At 36.2% G+C, this 16,276-nt stretch overlaps 11 non-coding genes and 2 pseudogenes across 11 annotated transcripts; 9 read left to right on the top strand and 4 right to left on the bottom strand.

Annotated features, from left to right (window-relative positions):
• Positions 1-788: 788 nt before the first annotated feature.
• Positions 789-1,004, top strand: LOC113024859 (small nucleolar RNA U3). Its single transcript, XR_003272725.1, has one exon. It is a non-coding gene; the product is annotated as a small nucleolar RNA U3 (small nucleolar RNA).
• A 560-nt stretch (positions 1,005-1,564) lies between these two features.
• On the top strand, positions 1,565-1,780 carry LOC113024857 (small nucleolar RNA U3). The gene has a single exon (XR_003272723.1). It is a non-coding gene; the product is annotated as a small nucleolar RNA U3 (small nucleolar RNA).
• A 1,341-nt stretch (positions 1,781-3,121) lies between these two features.
• On the top strand, positions 3,122-3,337 carry LOC113024860 (small nucleolar RNA U3). Its single transcript, XR_003272726.1, has one exon. It is a non-coding gene; the product is annotated as a small nucleolar RNA U3 (small nucleolar RNA).
• Positions 3,338-4,484: 1,147 nt separating this feature from the next.
• On the top strand, positions 4,485-4,690 carry LOC113024861 (small nucleolar RNA U3). The gene has a single exon (XR_003272727.1). It is a non-coding gene; the product is annotated as a small nucleolar RNA U3 (small nucleolar RNA).
• Positions 4,691-5,962: 1,272 nt separating this feature from the next.
• On the bottom strand, positions 5,963-6,175 carry LOC113024864 (small nucleolar RNA U3). The gene has a single exon (XR_003272730.1). It is a non-coding gene; the product is annotated as a small nucleolar RNA U3 (small nucleolar RNA).
• A 2,075-nt stretch (positions 6,176-8,250) lies between these two features.
• On the top strand, positions 8,251-8,462 carry LOC113024866 (small nucleolar RNA U3). Its single transcript, XR_003272731.2, has one exon. It is a non-coding gene; the product is annotated as a small nucleolar RNA U3 (small nucleolar RNA).
• A 469-nt stretch (positions 8,463-8,931) lies between these two features.
• LOC113024871 (small nucleolar RNA U3) lies at positions 8,932-9,131 on the top strand (annotated as a pseudogene).
• Positions 9,132-10,731: 1,600 nt separating this feature from the next.
• LOC113024863 (small nucleolar RNA U3) lies at positions 10,732-10,945 on the bottom strand. The gene has a single exon (XR_003272729.2). It is a non-coding gene; the product is annotated as a small nucleolar RNA U3 (small nucleolar RNA).
• Positions 10,946-11,842: 897 nt separating this feature from the next.
• On the bottom strand, positions 11,843-12,048 carry LOC113024865 (small nucleolar RNA U3). Its single transcript, XR_013909885.1, has one exon. It is a non-coding gene; the product is annotated as a small nucleolar RNA U3 (small nucleolar RNA).
• An 830-nt stretch (positions 12,049-12,878) lies between these two features.
• LOC113024867 (small nucleolar RNA U3) lies at positions 12,879-13,092 on the top strand. The gene has a single exon (XR_003272732.1). It is a non-coding gene; the product is annotated as a small nucleolar RNA U3 (small nucleolar RNA).
• A 721-nt stretch (positions 13,093-13,813) lies between these two features.
• LOC113024872 (small nucleolar RNA U3) lies at positions 13,814-13,942 on the bottom strand (annotated as a pseudogene).
• Positions 13,943-14,286: 344 nt separating this feature from the next.
• LOC113024862 (small nucleolar RNA U3) lies at positions 14,287-14,500 on the top strand. The gene has a single exon (XR_003272728.1). It is a non-coding gene; the product is annotated as a small nucleolar RNA U3 (small nucleolar RNA).
• A 465-nt stretch (positions 14,501-14,965) lies between these two features.
• LOC113024868 (small nucleolar RNA U3) lies at positions 14,966-15,171 on the top strand. Its single transcript, XR_003272733.1, has one exon. It is a non-coding gene; the product is annotated as a small nucleolar RNA U3 (small nucleolar RNA).
• The last annotated feature ends 1,105 nt before the right edge of the window (positions 15,172-16,276 follow it).

The following is a 16,276-nucleotide window of genomic DNA, read 5'->3' as shown; positions in this document are numbered from 1 at the left end:
CGCCTAGTGAGTTTTTCTAGGATGTTGTGTACTAATGTAACGGAGTTCTTTTTATTTTTATTATTTTAAGCAAAAATTAACCGAAATATAAATTTTGGCAGTCTTCTAAACATTGAATATCGCGTGACGATTAAACTCTGTTAGCCAATGAAATGCTGCCCTCGTGTGTCGTAACAAGGGTAGCTGCGGTGCTACACGTACAGATTCGACGTCTTATATTACAAAAGAAAAAACAATAGACGTGTCTCTTTTTTGTGATTTATGTATCGTTAATATTTTAACCAATTGTTACAAGTTTAAACTTTTTTTTAATTAAACAAATTGTAATAGTGGTTTCTAAGCGGAACGCTTCCTCTTTTCCAGATTCATGTCAGGAGTATAATAAGCGATGCACCACACAACATTTATTTAAACTTAAGGTTACTGCTATTTCCATGATCAACGCATTGTGTCTTTCAATTTTTATGTTATTCACAACTTTATATTTAAGGGAAACAATAAAAATAACGGTTGTTACAGATTTTTGAGTGAAAATAAATAAATTCGTATAGTGATGTATGCGATTGCTTTCGCAAAGCATTGTGGGACTGGAAACTGGATTTTAAAACTTAAATAAACAGCTTTAGCCACACTTTTAGATCTACTTGCATAATCGTAGCTCTGTAAAAGTTATAGTCTACTAACTCCTCGCGGACTGATCGTTTAGGTCATGTTTAACAGTTGACATAAACCGTGAGTGAGAATGGCGTTCCCGAGAATCACTTCTTGCTTCGACCCAGAATTTCGTTAAGACTATACTTTCAGGGATCATTTCTATAGTTTCTAACTTGAGAAATGTGTTTCTAAAGTGTTTGGTCTCGCTAACCACGATGAAGAGTCGTGATATTCCTTTCTGAGCGTGAAGCGGATAGAGAATAATGATTCAGTTCATACGTTCTCTGTCATTGATGACCGGTCTTTACTTCCTTGTGGAGTAATGAGGAAGGGAATATGATCAGAGTGGTTACGAATAGTGTGCAAAAATTATACATGGTATTAAAGTACCTAATTTTGATAACCTTTATCTATAGCAGTGATGAATGTTAAAATAGCAGCTTGAGTTTCAGTGGAACAGTTTACCTCATCTCTAGAACAAGTCTCAAATTAACTCTTTTGTTAAGTCATGTGTACTTAAATTGTGCATTAAAAAAGTCTCTCGTGCTTGAGGGACATTTACACAACCTATCTTATTTGTCAGTAAGAGACTGGCCTTTTGAATCTCTTCTGCTTCAACAGAATGTCGCCACAATCACAAAGTCACTTTTGTAACCTTTATTTACACGTCAGGTTCCATAATAACTTTTATAAAATTGATCTGTTAGTCTGGCCGTTCTCTCCTGTACATTTGCTGTCAGTATTGTTAGAGGTATCCAGTGATTGGATGTGCTACATAGTATTATTTGCATAAAAACAGTTGATTGGCCAAAACATGGTAACAGGCGGAGCGTATTGAATGTCAAAGAGGAACCCTGAGTGCGGAAGACTTTACAGAAAAGCACATGCAGTTTCCACATGTAAATACACTAAGACTATACTTTCAGGGATCATTTCTATAGTTTCTAACTTGAGGAATGTGTTTCTAAAGTGTATGGTCTCGCTAACCACGATGATGAGTCGTGATATTCCCTTCTGAGCGTGAAGCGGATAGAAAATAATGATTCAGTTCATACGTTCTCTATCATTGATGACCGGTCTTTACTTCCTTGTGGAGTAATGAGGAAGGGAATATGATCAGAGTGGTTACAATGGGTACAAAAGAAATCATATAAAGCTATGTTTTCAGCAGAGATGGTTTCCTGTGGCAGGAACAGGTACTACATAAAAGTGTTGTCTTCATTCTTTTTGTTAACACCATTTTGTGAAATAACCGTACAGCCAGTACTTTTAAAATATAAAACAGGGCTTCTTATCATACCCAAGTATCAATAATTATTATCAACACATGATTGTCATGTCATTTTTGAGAGTTTTATGGATTTTATTCTCACCTACTTTGTATGTAGACTGAGTAGATCCCAATAATCTTTCTTACAGATGTTTCGACACTGCTGCATTTTGTGTAGGAAGGAAAATATATTCCGGCAACAAAACCAAATTTATATAGACAACAGAAAAAACAAACAAACAAAAACCTTCCCCCAAAAACAAATTAAGAACAAATTACACAAGGAGGAGGACGAATCCAAGGCCTTCAGCATCGAGCCAGACCGGACTAGCTGAATCCGTACTGATAAAAAAAGAATACCCAGTTCTACTTTAGCACACTGATTACCTGCAGGCCTTACTGAGATATTCAAGTGATAGATTCGGCCCACGGAAACATGTGAAATTGTTTTTTTATTGGAAGTTAAAAAAAAATCTCAAACATGAAGTGAGAACAGGTCTGAATCAAACCTTTTTGTCCAGTCATGTGTTTGTTTATTGTACATAGAACAAAAAAAAGCACATTTAAATTCCAGGTCTACAAAAACAATTTCAGAACATGTATGTGTAAAAGATGTGTAGTTATACTTTTTATGTTTAGTTACGCTTACTATACTACAGTTAAAGAATTCATAATAAACATATTCATGATGCACTCACTTCATAAATCATGAGCCAACTTTATAAGTTAAAAATATCAGTAGTCGGGTCAGCTGTGTCTCTCTGTTGTCTAATAATCTGTCTGTATGTGAAGGAACCTGCAAGTTAGCACAGTCTATTTATGTACTCAGATTGCTAAACCACCTTATATTTTTTGTACTTCATGTTTGAGGGACACTTACACAATTGGTCTAATTTGTCAGTGAGTGAGAGGCGGGCCTTTTGAATCTTTTTAGCTTCAACTGAATGGCGCAACCATCACACTTTTGTTTACTTTTATTTACCCGTCATGTTCCCTAAAAACTTTTATAAAGTTGATCTGTTAGTCTGGCCGTTCTCTCTTGTATGTGATTGGATGTGCTACACAGTATTATTTGCATAAATACAGATGATTGGCCAAATCGTGGTAACAGGCGGAGCTTATTGAAAGTCAGAGAGGAACCCTGAGTGATGAAGACTTCACAGAAAAGCAGATGCAGTTTTCTGATGTTAGCACACTAAGACTATACTTTCAGGGATCATTTCTATAGTTTCTAACTTGAGAAATGTGTTTCTAAAGTGTTTGGTCTCGCTAACCACGATGAAGAGTCGTGATATTCCTTTCTGAGCGTGAAGCGGATAGAGAATAATGGTTCAGTTCATATGTTCTCTGTCATTGATGACCGGTCTTTACTTCCTTGTGGAGTAATGAGGAAGGGAATATGATCAGAGTGGTTACTAAAACTGTTTAAATGAAACTGAATGATTGGTTTATACACTGCTACAGTAGTATTACTCCGTGTTAATGGCAATCTGAGCCTTTCCTTAATGTCACTTCTCAGTGGCACTTCTGTGAAATCGCCTTGCACAGTTCAAAACCGGTGATACTTATACCAAATTATTAATGATCAACATGTTTTTCATATCTTCAGTAGATTTAAATGCCTGCTACTTTGTATGTGGGCTGAGTAGGCCCCAGTAAGCTTTGTAAAAGATTTTTCAACTACGGTGGCATCAAGTGTGATCAAATGTTGCTAATTATGCTGATGGAAAATGAAGATGAACAAGAGAAAATCAAATGTCTACATTTGTCATGTTTAACATATTTCGGGGTTCAGTTAGTGTCTTTTTGGGCAGTTTACCTCTTTAGCCTTGGAAACGCTGCAAGTATACATAGGTAGGCTAACCTATAAATATGAGGATATATGACTTATCATTCCTTCCAATCTAAAGGATCATGTGTCCTTGGAACAGATGCAGCCGTGGGCTATTTTTTGACCTCCACAGCTGCATCAGCAAACTGTCCTTTGCTTCTGCTGCTGGAGTTGATGACTTTTAACATTTCAAGGAATTTATGTTGTTATCTGTTTTGTTCTCCACTCTGCTAGTCAAACTTTTAAGCAGAAACTAAGCCAGCAGTTGAAACTGGGGCAAAGCGCACCAAAACCTATATTACTTATGGTCATGTAACACGGGTGTTTCGAACTACACTTTGTAGCAGCGTTTCAAAACATCTGCTTAACACGCTGCTAAAACATAAATATCGAGTCCCATCCCTTTCCATCCTACACACTAGAGGTAGTTCTCAGAGGCATGTCTCAGTGTTATGGAGCAAGAGGATTGACCAACATTGGTATTTTCTCTCCTCTGTGTCTAGTGTGTTGCTCTGGTTTCATCAAACAGCAGATTTACGCAGCTCCTCTAATGCGCACACTCTTTGCTCCTCTGTCTCTTTACATCCTCTGTATTTATGTTCTTTGCATAAACACAGATGATTGGACGAGACATGGCAACTGCACAAGGTTTATAGAATAGCAGAGAAGAACCCTGACTGATGAAGACTTTACTGAAAACCACATGCAGTTTACACATGTGAGCACACTAAGACTATACTTTCAGGGATCATTTCTATAGTTTCTGACTTGGGAAATGTGTTTCAAAAGTGTACTGTCTCGCTAACCACGATGATGAGTCACGATGTTTCCTTCTGAGCATGAAGCTGGTGGAGAACAATGATTCATTTCATTCTCTCTATCATTGATGATTGCTCTTTGCTGAGCACTGAGGAAGGGAACATGATCAGAGTGGTTATAAGAGTGTTAAAAAGTAGTAAAGTGTGATTTAGTTGTTTTCTTGGATGCTTGTGTTTAAAGTTTCTGTTACAGACACTGTTACCTTATTAAAAAGTCATCTTAGTTGTTGCACTGAAATCTTAAAAGAGGACTGAGGACTGTTGGAGTGTCAGGTTAGTAAATTAGAAAGAAAAAAAAGTTATACATTCTTAAATGTTATCCAGGTGCTTTTACACAGTCTTACTTCTTAATGACTCAGAGACATGAACCTTTTGAATCTTTTCAACCTGAAACAAATAGTCTTTTTCATTAAGTCATTGCTTTGTAACCTTTATTTACCATCCCTCTTACCTGTTTTTCTTTCTTTCTTTTATTTAGTGCTGTCATTCTCTCTTACATGTTTGTACAGTGTTTTTTACATAGACTGGAGGAGCATGAAGCTGATAGACAGTTTTATTTCATGTGTTGTCTTTTATTGACAATCAGAGTGGTTACGCAGCCATGCCAAGAGTAAAATTACATTAATTCTTTCGAACGGAAAAGCCTCTGAACCTGCTTTTAAAATGTGCTTTATTTTAGTGATTAGAGTTAAGCACCAAACCAGCAAACATCTGTAGGTTTCTATCACCTGGCTCTGATGACAGAGTCCACATTTTACATGCGTTACAAGTGGTGACTGTGATGGTGACTACTGAATTCTATTTCCACGTGGGCTACCTTGCATGGGATGATTGTACCTGTGTTTTTAGTGCTATAACCTCAGCTTGGTGAAACATATTTAAAGCATTTCCTATAACCCCTCAGATCATATTCCCTTTGTCAAAGCTCTGAAAAGAAGTAATGAACATTGATTAATGACAGAAAACACATCCAACAAAAAAAAAAAGAAAAAACAAGAATTATGCGCCTGAAGTCAAGGTTTATTTGAATTCTGCTAGTTTAGAGAGAAAATGGGGTTACAGGTTGTTTGTTTTTTTGGAGTTGTGGTCCTAAACTCTTGATCAGCTGTAAACAGCCTGTTTCTGTTTAAGCCTTGTTTTTAATAAATTGCATTCTCAAAAAAAGTTTTCTTGAAGAGCTGGTAGACTGACAACATTTAGTCCAAGTTTAAGAAATTCTTCTTCAACAGACTCATCTCTGTCACTCACTAAAAAAAGAAAATTTGTTTAAAGTCCCTAAAATAACCATTTGTTGTTTTTTTAGTTAATACAACCACAGAATTCTACTTACACATGAAGAAACTTGATTGTACCTGTGCTTTTAGTGCTATGACACCAGCATTTCTTAGAACCACTCAGATCATATTCCCTTTGTCAAAGCTCCAAAAATAAACAATGAACAGTCATCAATAACAAAACACATGACAAAGTCACAGTTGTCTGTCATTTTCATGCTCAAAAGGGAACATCTCAACTAATCATCGTGGTTAGCGAGACCATACACTCTAGAAACACATTTCTCAAGTCAAAAACTATAGAAATGATCTCTAAAAGTACAGTCTTAGTTAAGCAATGCCCAGAAAGAGCTAGTGATTCCCAGGACAATCACTCTCACTAATGGTTTGCCTCAGCTTTCAAAGCTGGTCAAACATGAACATTAGCTCAGACAATGAGACGTAAATGCAGTTTGAAATTTGGTAACTGCTGTTCTATGTAAAATGTGTCCTTTGTCACCACCTCGAGGTGTGGCAGAGGTTGGCATCCTAGACACTCAAAAGTAAAATATCCAGTCTAAAAAAGTGAATGTAATTTTACATTTTGCATGGTTCTGTAACCAAACATACAGCATTTTGCAGTTGCAGATACCATTCTCCAAACCTGAAGGCAATGCGTTACGTGAGGTGCTATCATCATTGTTCCACAGAGTGAGACTGTCAATGCAAAGTTCAGTGCACTTACTGAAATTAAAAACCAAGATCTGCAAATACACAAGTGCAAGGGAGCATAATGTGTGATCTAAAAATAGCAGCCAGAGGTGTGCAAGAAGACCTTAATTCAATTCAATATTTTATTGTCCCACAACACGAAATTAGTATAGCACCAAGGGCAACAATAAGAATAAACAAAACAATAACAAAAAGCCACAAGACAGTTATTTTCCATTAAAGAGATGGGTTCAGTAAGGATAAAAGAAACCTCAAGTTTTTTGGTCTTCCTCACAGGTACTCTAAAACAACAGCCAGAGGGCAACAAGTTAAACTCAGTGTGAAGTGAATGGTTAAAACAATTAACAATAGAATGAGCCTTCCTCAGCGCATGCTTGTTATAAATGGTCAAAAGTCTGTCTTGCCAATGCCCTGAGATTTTGCTGGCAGTTTTTACCAAAAGTCCCAACTGATTCTTGTTCTTCAGAGTCACGTTACCAAACCAAGCAGCGATACAGAAAGAAATAACAGATTCAGTAAAACTTCTGTAGAGCAAGGACAACATTTCAGATGAGACAGTAAAGATTTAATATTCCTTAAATGTGAGATTGGCCAAATTTTGATCAGGTAATGCTCTTAGTTTTCACAAATCTGCTGTCAGAGCATTTTAATCCCGCCTGATAGGTGGAAAAGTGGACTTTAGATATTTTCAGACTTTTTGAAAGCCAGTATCATCATCAAAGACCCCTCGCACCCTCGACACTCACTTTCCCCCCCCTTCCCTCTGGTAAACGCTACAGGTCCATCAGGTCAAAGACAAACAGACTCAATAGAAGCTTCTACCCACAGGCTGTCAAACATGCCCTACCTCCGCCCTTATTGGAGGATAACTGCACTGCCAACACTCTTGGACATGACCGCTTTAAACAGTATTTATTATAACCATATTTATTATAGTAGCAACAGTATCCCCCCCCGCCAAACACACACACTCAATGTGCAATAGCACTGATCACACTGCACCTCACAATGCACATGCTCCTCATGTATGTGTATGTATATATATGTAAGCGTGTATGTGGAAGTTTGTGTGTGTGTGTATATACATATATGTATGTATCTGTATGTATGCATGTATGTAGCCATATGTATGCATGTGTATGTATAAATTGTACATATCTTTCTTGTGTAAATGTAAATGCCTGTGTTATTGTGTAGATTTACAGAAAGATGCCAAACTGTGTTTCATTGTTCTTGTAACAGTGACAATAAAGAGGTATTCTATTCTGTTCTAAGTTCCCTTGCACTTGTGTATCTGCAAATCTTTTTTTTTTCAGTAAGTGCATTGAACTTTGCACTGACAGTCTCATTCTGTGAAGCAATGATGATAGCACCTCAAGTGCGTTCAGATTGGAGACTGCTATCTGTAACTGCAAAATGCTGTATGTATGGTTACAGAACCATGCAGAAAGTAAAATTACACTCATTTTTTAGATTGGATATTTTACTTTTGAGTGTCTAGGGTGCCAGCCTCCGCCACACCTCGAGGTGGTGACAAAGGACACATTTTACATAGAACAGCGGTTACCAAATCAAAACTGCATTTAAGTCTGAGCTAATGTTCATGTTTAACCAGTTTTGACAGCTGGGGCAAACCATTAGTGAGAATGACTGTCCTGGGAATCACTAGCTCTTTCTGGGCATTGCGTAACTAAGACTGTACTTTTAGGGATCATTTCTATAGTTTTTGACTTGAGAAATGTGTTTCTACAGTGTGTGGTCTCGCTAACCATGATGATGAGTTGTGATTTTCTCTTTTGAGCATGAAGCTGATAGAGTAGTGCTGTACTGCACATGGTCTGTCATTGATGATTACCTTTTGCTCTACTGTAGAGCACTGAGGAAGGGAATTTGATCAGAGTGGCTCTAGAAGAGTTAAAAGAACCAGTAAATTTATTTTATTTTGTCTACTGATTACTCCCACATATGTAGTTATGGGCTTCGGTCATGGTTTAAGACATTGTGACATTTAATGGCCATGTGAACAACTGCATCTGAAATGTGCACTATTTACAATTTCTGGTCATTTCCAAATTTTAACTTCCTGGCAAACGATCACAGTAATGCCAGCTACAGATTTTGGATTGAGTAAATGGTATTATATTTAACTGCTTTTACCAACCATTGATGCTCTCAATACTGGATTTAAATGTTACGTAATCAACTCTAACTTCAGATTTATCTGCGCCAATGTTACTGTAATTACGTACAACAGTAATAGTTCATTAACTTCTCATTAACTCAAGACTTTGGCCATGTTTGACAGCTGAGGCAAACCATTAGTGAGAGTGACTGTGCTGGGACTCAATAGCTCTTTATGGCCATTGCTTAATTAAGACTGTACTTTCAGGGATCATTTCGATAGTTTTTGAAATGTATTTCTAGAGTGTATGGTCTCGCTAACCGCGACGATGAGTTGTGATGTTCGCTTTTGAAAATGACAGACAACCATGATTTTGTCATGTGTTTTGTTATTGATGACTGTTCATTGCTAATTTTTGGAGCTTTGACAAAGGGAATATGATCTGAGTGGTTCTAGGAAATGCTTTAAATATATTTCACTAAGCTGGTGTCATAGCACTAAAAGCACAGGTGCAATCATTCTATGCAAGTCCCTTCATGTGTAAGTCGAATTTAGTAGTTGTATTAATAACTGAAAATGAGAAAACAAATGCTTATTTAAGGGACTTTACACACATTTTCTTTTTTTAGTGAGTGACAGAGACAAGTGTTGAAGAAGAATTTCTTACACTTGGACTAAATGTTGTCAATCTACCAACTCTTTAAGCAGGTAGAGACATCTAGTGGCCACTTGTATTATTGGTGTCAGATAATAGTTTGTTGAAATAAAAACCAAGATTTCTAGATACACAAGTGCATGGGAGCATAATTATGGGAGTCTAATGAATTAGACTAACTATTCACTTTAGCTAAAGTTATTAAGTCAGCTAAAGAGTTAGGATGCTGTGTAAGACATAAATAAAGCTAAAATACAAAGGTTTGGACATCGTTTTGCATGTTTCCCTACTGTAGGGGTCTCTGCAAGCATACAGGACTCTGAGAGGGTGCAAGATGACAACTTTGGAATTCTACTAGAAACAGTCGATCATATTTGTTTGTCAAAGCTGAATTCAGGGCAAACTACGCTAAATTAGCGTTTTGAGCTAACAGCTACAATAAGCATAAAAGTTACTGTACGGCTATCATTTGTTAACATGACGCTTGTTCTTATACATGTAATACATTTATTACCAACCTGAGAGTTTATCCGCTGGTCATTCGACATAACAAATGACTTCTGATGTCTTAATTCAGCTCAAGATGCTGTAGATTCCCGTCAGTAACACTTTCGGTCCGCTAGTAAAACGTAGTTCTATTAATCTGCGCTCGATTACTCTTGAACCAAAACCGGATGTAAGTCCCAAAAAACTGAATTTTGGAACTGAAATTGAATTGTAGAACTGAAACTGAATGGTGAGAAGTGAATCTGAAATTATTCGAGAGCTACATTTTTAAAGGATAAAATACGGTTTCAAAGCAAATGAATTCATTTTCAAAATATAAAATTCAATTTCAATTAAGTGATGATCATTTTCGAACCAATAAATTGAATTTCAAATTACCGTAGGCTAATTCATATTCAGTTTTTAAAAGCATTTATTCAACTTATAATTCAGAATTCAAATTTAACTTATTCAAAAAGATTCTGATGGCACAGATTTCTGCCCATACATAATGTATGATATATAAATAGCAGCCAGAGGTGTGCAAGAAGAAGACCTTAAATGTGAGATTGGCTAAATTTCGATCAAGTAATGCTCTTTGTTTTAATCCCACATGATAGGCGGACAAATGGACTTGAATGTTAATCTAGTCATCTAGTGCCCACTTGTATTATTGGTCTAGGGTTAACAATTTATTTGATAATTTCAGCTTAGCACTGACCTTTATTTGACCATTAAAACCAGAAATCACCAGATGGGGAAAAAAACAGCAACACAAATTCTTTAATCTTAAACAGGACTTCCACTCTTATCTGATTCACTATCTCACTGAGCCACAGGGAAGTAATAATGAGCTATTAAACAGATAAATGTTACACAAATTTTTCAGTGCCTGTTTAACACTTCTACAACCACTCTGATCATATTCTCTCTCTTACTGCTCCACAGTAGAGCAATAAGCAATTATCAATGACAAAGAACATGTGCATCACAGTACTACTCCATCAGCTTCATGCTCAAAAGAGAATATCACAACTCATCATCGTGGGTAGCAAGACCATACACTCTAGAAACACGTTTCTAAAGGCAAACCTTATAGAAATGATCCCTGAAAGTATAGTCTCAGGTTACAGGAGTGTTAAAACTGCATCTCATTCATGGTAGCATCATTCTTACTCACGGTTACTTCAGTGGCTCATCCAAAGATACCAGTGCTTTTCTTCCTTATTTTAAGAAATAGTTAAGAAATGTGCCACTAAAACACATTTACTTATTTATTTGATAGATTTGAGATATTTTTTTTAAGTTTATGGTGTGGCAATCAAATTGAGTCATCCTCATGAGTCGTAGTCCTGTCTGACTGAGAATTTTTTTCTGTTCTCTTTGCTTAAAATCTAGCTGTTCTCTATCATTTTGAGAGTATCTCTCTCCACTCCGTTACATATTCCATATATACGGGGTTGAGAGATAGTCTCTTGCTCAGAGAACCAAGGTTACAGTGTAACCATACGTTACCCCCAACATTTGGTGACTTTTATCTAAAAATTAATTTTCCAGAATGATGTTTGCTTAATCATTTTTTAGAACTCTCACGATTGCATGACACACTATACTAAAACTCATGTAAGTTAAGACTACACTTTCTATAGTTTCTGATTTGAGAAATGTGTGAGTGGTTGCATGAATGTACAAAAAAAAATATTGGCTTGACTGCTTTTATCTATGACTGTAGTGATGCTGGCTTAGATGTAGTTTTGATACATTGCTTAGTGGAAAGAAAATTATTTAAGCAATATTTGTTCTGAGAACCACTGTATTAGATAATTCTATTTAGCACTGATCTTTATTTGACCATTTAAAACAAAAAATCACCAGGTGCAAAACAACAAACAAGGTTTTTTAAATTTAGATAAGACTTCCACTCTTGTCTTCACTGTGCTACAGAGAAGCACTGACCAATAAGTAAATAGATGCTGCATAAATATTTTTCAGCAATTGTTTTGTTTTTTAACACTTCTACAACCACTCTGAACATATTCCCTTCGTCACTGCTCTGCAGTAGAGCAATAAGCAATCATCAACGATGAAACAGCACAACACTGTGTCATCAGCTTCATGCTCAAAAGAGAATATCACAACTCATCATCGTGGTTAGCGAGACCATACACTCTAGAAACACATTTCTCAAGTCAGAAACTATAGAAATGATCCCTGAAAGTATAGTCTTAACAAAACTGCCAATGGAAACAACAAGTCACTCTCAGTACAATTATTCTCACTCAGGGTGTTGATCTTTTAGAAATCGTCTCATTGTCTAATGTTACTGTTTGTCTGTTTGTTATGATTTTTAGTATAGTGTGTCATTCAATCATGAGTGTTTTAAAAAAAATGGTCAAGCAAACTTCATTCTGAGAAATAAATTTTTAGATAAAATGTTAGATGTTGTATCTATTTCATGCTTAGAAGTATTACAAGTAATCATCGTGGTTAGCAAGACCATACACTTTAGAAACACATTTCTCAAATCAGAAACTATAGAAAGTGTAGTCTTAACTTACATGAGTTTTAGTATAGTGTGTCATACAATCGTGAGAGTTCTAAAAAATGATTAAGCAAACATCATTCTGGAAAATTAATTTTTAGATAAAAGTCACCAAATGTTGGGGGTAACGTATGGTTACACTGTAACCTTGGTTCTCTGAGCAAGAGACTATCTCTCAACCCCGTATATATGGAATATGTAACGGAGTGGAGAGAGATACTCTCAATATGATAGAGAACAGCTAGATTTTAAGCAAAGAGAACAGAAAAAAATTCTCAGTCAGACAGGACTACGACTCATGAGGATGACTCAATTTGATTGCCACTACATAAACTTAAAAAAAATATCTCAAATCTATCAAATAAATAAGTAAATGTGTTTTAGTGGCACATTTCTTAACTATTTCTTAAAATAAGGAAGAAAAGCACTGGTATCTTTGGATGAGCCACTGAAGTAACCGTGAGTAAGAATGATGCTACCATGAATGAGATGCAGTTTTAACCCTCCTGTAACCTGAGACTATACTTTCAGGAATCATTTCTATAAGGTTTGCCTTTAGAAACGTGTTTCTAGAGTGTATGGTCTTGCTACCCACGATGATGAGTTGTGATATTCTCTTTTGAGCATGAAGCTGATGGAGTAGTACTGTGATGCACATGTTCTTTGTCATTGATAATTGCTTATTGCTCTACTGTGGAGCAGTAAGAGAGAGAATATGATCAGAGTGGTTGTAGAAGTGTTAAACAGGCACTGAAAAATTTGTGTAACATTTATCTGTTTAATAGCTCATTATTACTTCCCTGTGGCTCAGTGAGATAGTGAATCAGATAAGAGTGGAAGTCCTGTGCTGTGTTGCTGTTTTTTTTTCCATCTGGTAATTTCTGGTTTTAAATGGTCAAGTAAAGGTCAGTGTTAAGCTGAAATTATCTAATAAATTGTTAACCCTAGACCAATAATACAAGTGGGCACTAGATGACTAGATTAACATGCAAGTCCATTTGTCTGCCTATCAGGTGGGATTAAAACAAAGAGCACTACTTGATCAAAATTTGGCCAATCTCACATTTAAGGTCTTCTTCTTGTACACCTCTGGCTGCTATTTATAGATCACACATTATGCTCCCTTGCACTTGTGTATCTGCAAATCTTGGTTTTTATTTCAATAAGCTATTATCTGAGACCAATAATACAAGTGGTCACTAGATGTCTTGACCTACTTGAAGAGCTGGTACACTGACAACATTTAGTCCAAGTGTAAGAAATTCTTGTTCAACAGACTGGTCGCTGTTACTCACTAAAAAAAGAAGAACAGTTCATATAGAGACTTTCGACAAGTTTTTTTTTCTGATTTGTTAATACAGCAACTACTCTGCTTACATATGAAGGGGCTTGCATGGGATGGCTGACTGAACCTGTGTTTTCTGTGGTTAAAGTATTGTCTAATAACAACTCAGATCATATTCTCTTCATCAAAGCTCAAAAAAGGAAACATCGCAGCTAATTATGTCAAGTCAATACGCGCTAGAAACACAATCCTTAAATCAAAAACTATAGAAACAATCCCTAAAAGTACAGTCTTAGCTAAGCAATGCCCAGAAAGAGCTAGTGATTCCCAGGACAGTCACTCTCACTAATGGTTTGCCTCAGCTGTCAAAACTGGTCAAACAGTAACATCAGCTCAGATAATGAGACGTAAATGCAGTTTGAAATTTGGTTCTATGTATGTTGTGTGCTGTTCTATGTAAAATGTGTCCTTTGTCAGCACCTCGAGGTGCGGCAGAGGTTGGCACCCTAGACACTCATAACTCATAACAAACAGACAAACAGTAACATTAGATAATAAGACGATTTCTAAAAGATCAACACCCTGAGTGAGAATAATTGTACTGAGAGTGACTTGTTGTTTCCATCCTCAGTTGTGCTAAGACTATACTTTCAGGGATCATTTCTTTAGTTTTTGACTTGAGGAATGTGTTTCTAGCGTGTATGGTCTCGCTAACCACGATGATGAGTTGTGATATTCTCTTTTGAGCATGAAGCTGATGGAGTAGTGCTGTACTGCACACGTTCTCTGTCATGGATGATTGCTTATTGCTCTACTGTAGAGCAGTGAGAAAGGGAATATGTTCAGAGTGGCTCTAGAATAATTAAAGAATAAAACAAAAGTGTTTTTTTGGTTTGGTGATTACTTCCACATAGGTAGTTATGTGCTTTGGTCACAATCTAAGACGGTGTGACATTTAATGGTCATGTGAACAACTGCATCTGAAATGTGCGCTATTTATGATTTTGGGTCATTTTCAAATTTTAACTTTCTGGAAAACGATCACAGTAATGGCAGCAACAGATTTTGGATTGAGTAAATGGTATTATATTAAAATACTTTTACCGAGCATCAAGGCTCTCAAAACTGGATTTAAATGTTACGTAATCAACTTTAAAAGCAGCTTCATCTGAGCTAATGTTGCTGTAGTTACGTACAACAGTGATAATTCATTAACTTCTCATTAACTCAAGACTTTGGCCATGTTTGACAGCTGAGGCAAACTATGAGTGAGAGTAGTCCTGGGAATCGCTAGCTCTTTCTGCCCGCAGTTTTTCTAAGGCTATACTTTGAAGGATCATTCCTATGGTGTTTTATTTGATGTGTTTGTAGAGTGTATGGTCTTGCAAACCAACATGGTTTGCTATGATATTTCCATTGAAGTATGAAGCTGACAAACAGTCATGATTCTGTCATGTGTTTTTTGTCATTCATGATTGTTCTGTGCTTCTTTACAGAATTGAAGTGAGTATGATCTGAGTCGTTTTAAGAAAGCTGAAGAGGAAAACATTGTGTAACTGTTTTTCCAGACACTTGCCCTTTACTAATACCTGAAAAGTCATATGTGACTTCTGAGTTATTTAAATAAGACAGGCATTGAATTTATATTTTTGCAGAAACTTTTAGCCTTCAAAGTCTAAAATGCTTTACATGTTCTGCTGGGCTTTTGTTGAAAGTGTGTTGAATTTCTGTACTGTTTGTTTGGAAATGCCTCTGAGGGACAGAAAAAGGCAATTAGAAAGACAGTAATGATAGCAAGTAAGTTGCTGGGAATTGCATTACCAAGCCTAGAAAGCATTTACAGGGACTGTGTATGAAGTAAAGCAAAATAATATTGTGAGTGAACCATCCACTTGTCTCTTTTAAACTGATGCCATCTCCATGGTTTTATCATCCCCTTTTGTTGACAAAACAAAAACAAAAACAGGTCCAAATTATCTTTTACTCCTATCAAATTTTTGAACACGAACAACATAAATGTTTCCAAATTGGTGTTGCCAAAAAATATTTTTATCAGTAGATTGATCTTGCTTTTGTGAAAGTTATAGTTCAATGTAGTTTTGATGAAGGGAATATGGTCTGAGTGGTCATAGAAAGGATTTAAAGATAAAAATAGTTTCAAGTGCTTAAAGCTCCGGTTTTTATCACAAGGGCTAAAAACACAGATGGTTGTCTCTTCTGGGCAAAAAGCAACTGTTTTAAATAATTTCACTTTGCCTTGTTATGGAGCATAAAGGAAGGAAATATGTTTTAAAGAAGGTTGGCTTTGGTTTTACAATTTCGTACTTTAAATGCACTTTAGTTTAAATCCAAACTTTTGAGCAAATGTTTGAGATAAAAATGTTTCAAAAGTATGTGATAAGAAGTGTTACATGTTCACCATGAATCGTGATCTTGGGGTGGGGGATCCAGCATGCCTTGGCCTTCTCCCCTGTATTTGATTCCCATATTTTAAGAAAAAAAATATATGCCATGTTTGCTTGAATGGTTGGTAATTGTGTTGCATTATAATATGTATTAAATTATCTTTAAGAAACTGAAAGTTGATGGGCATACTCAAGAATTAACTTAAAGTTATGTTGACTTAGT

Source organism: Astatotilapia calliptera, chromosome 6, assembly GCF_964374335.1.
Source record: "Astatotilapia calliptera chromosome 6, fAstCal68.1, whole genome shotgun sequence".
NCBI lineage: Eukaryota > Metazoa > Chordata > Actinopteri > Cichliformes > Cichlidae > Astatotilapia > Astatotilapia calliptera.
The sequence above is the reverse complement of the archived record's forward strand: the minus strand, read 5'-3'. Positions and strand labels throughout refer to the sequence as shown.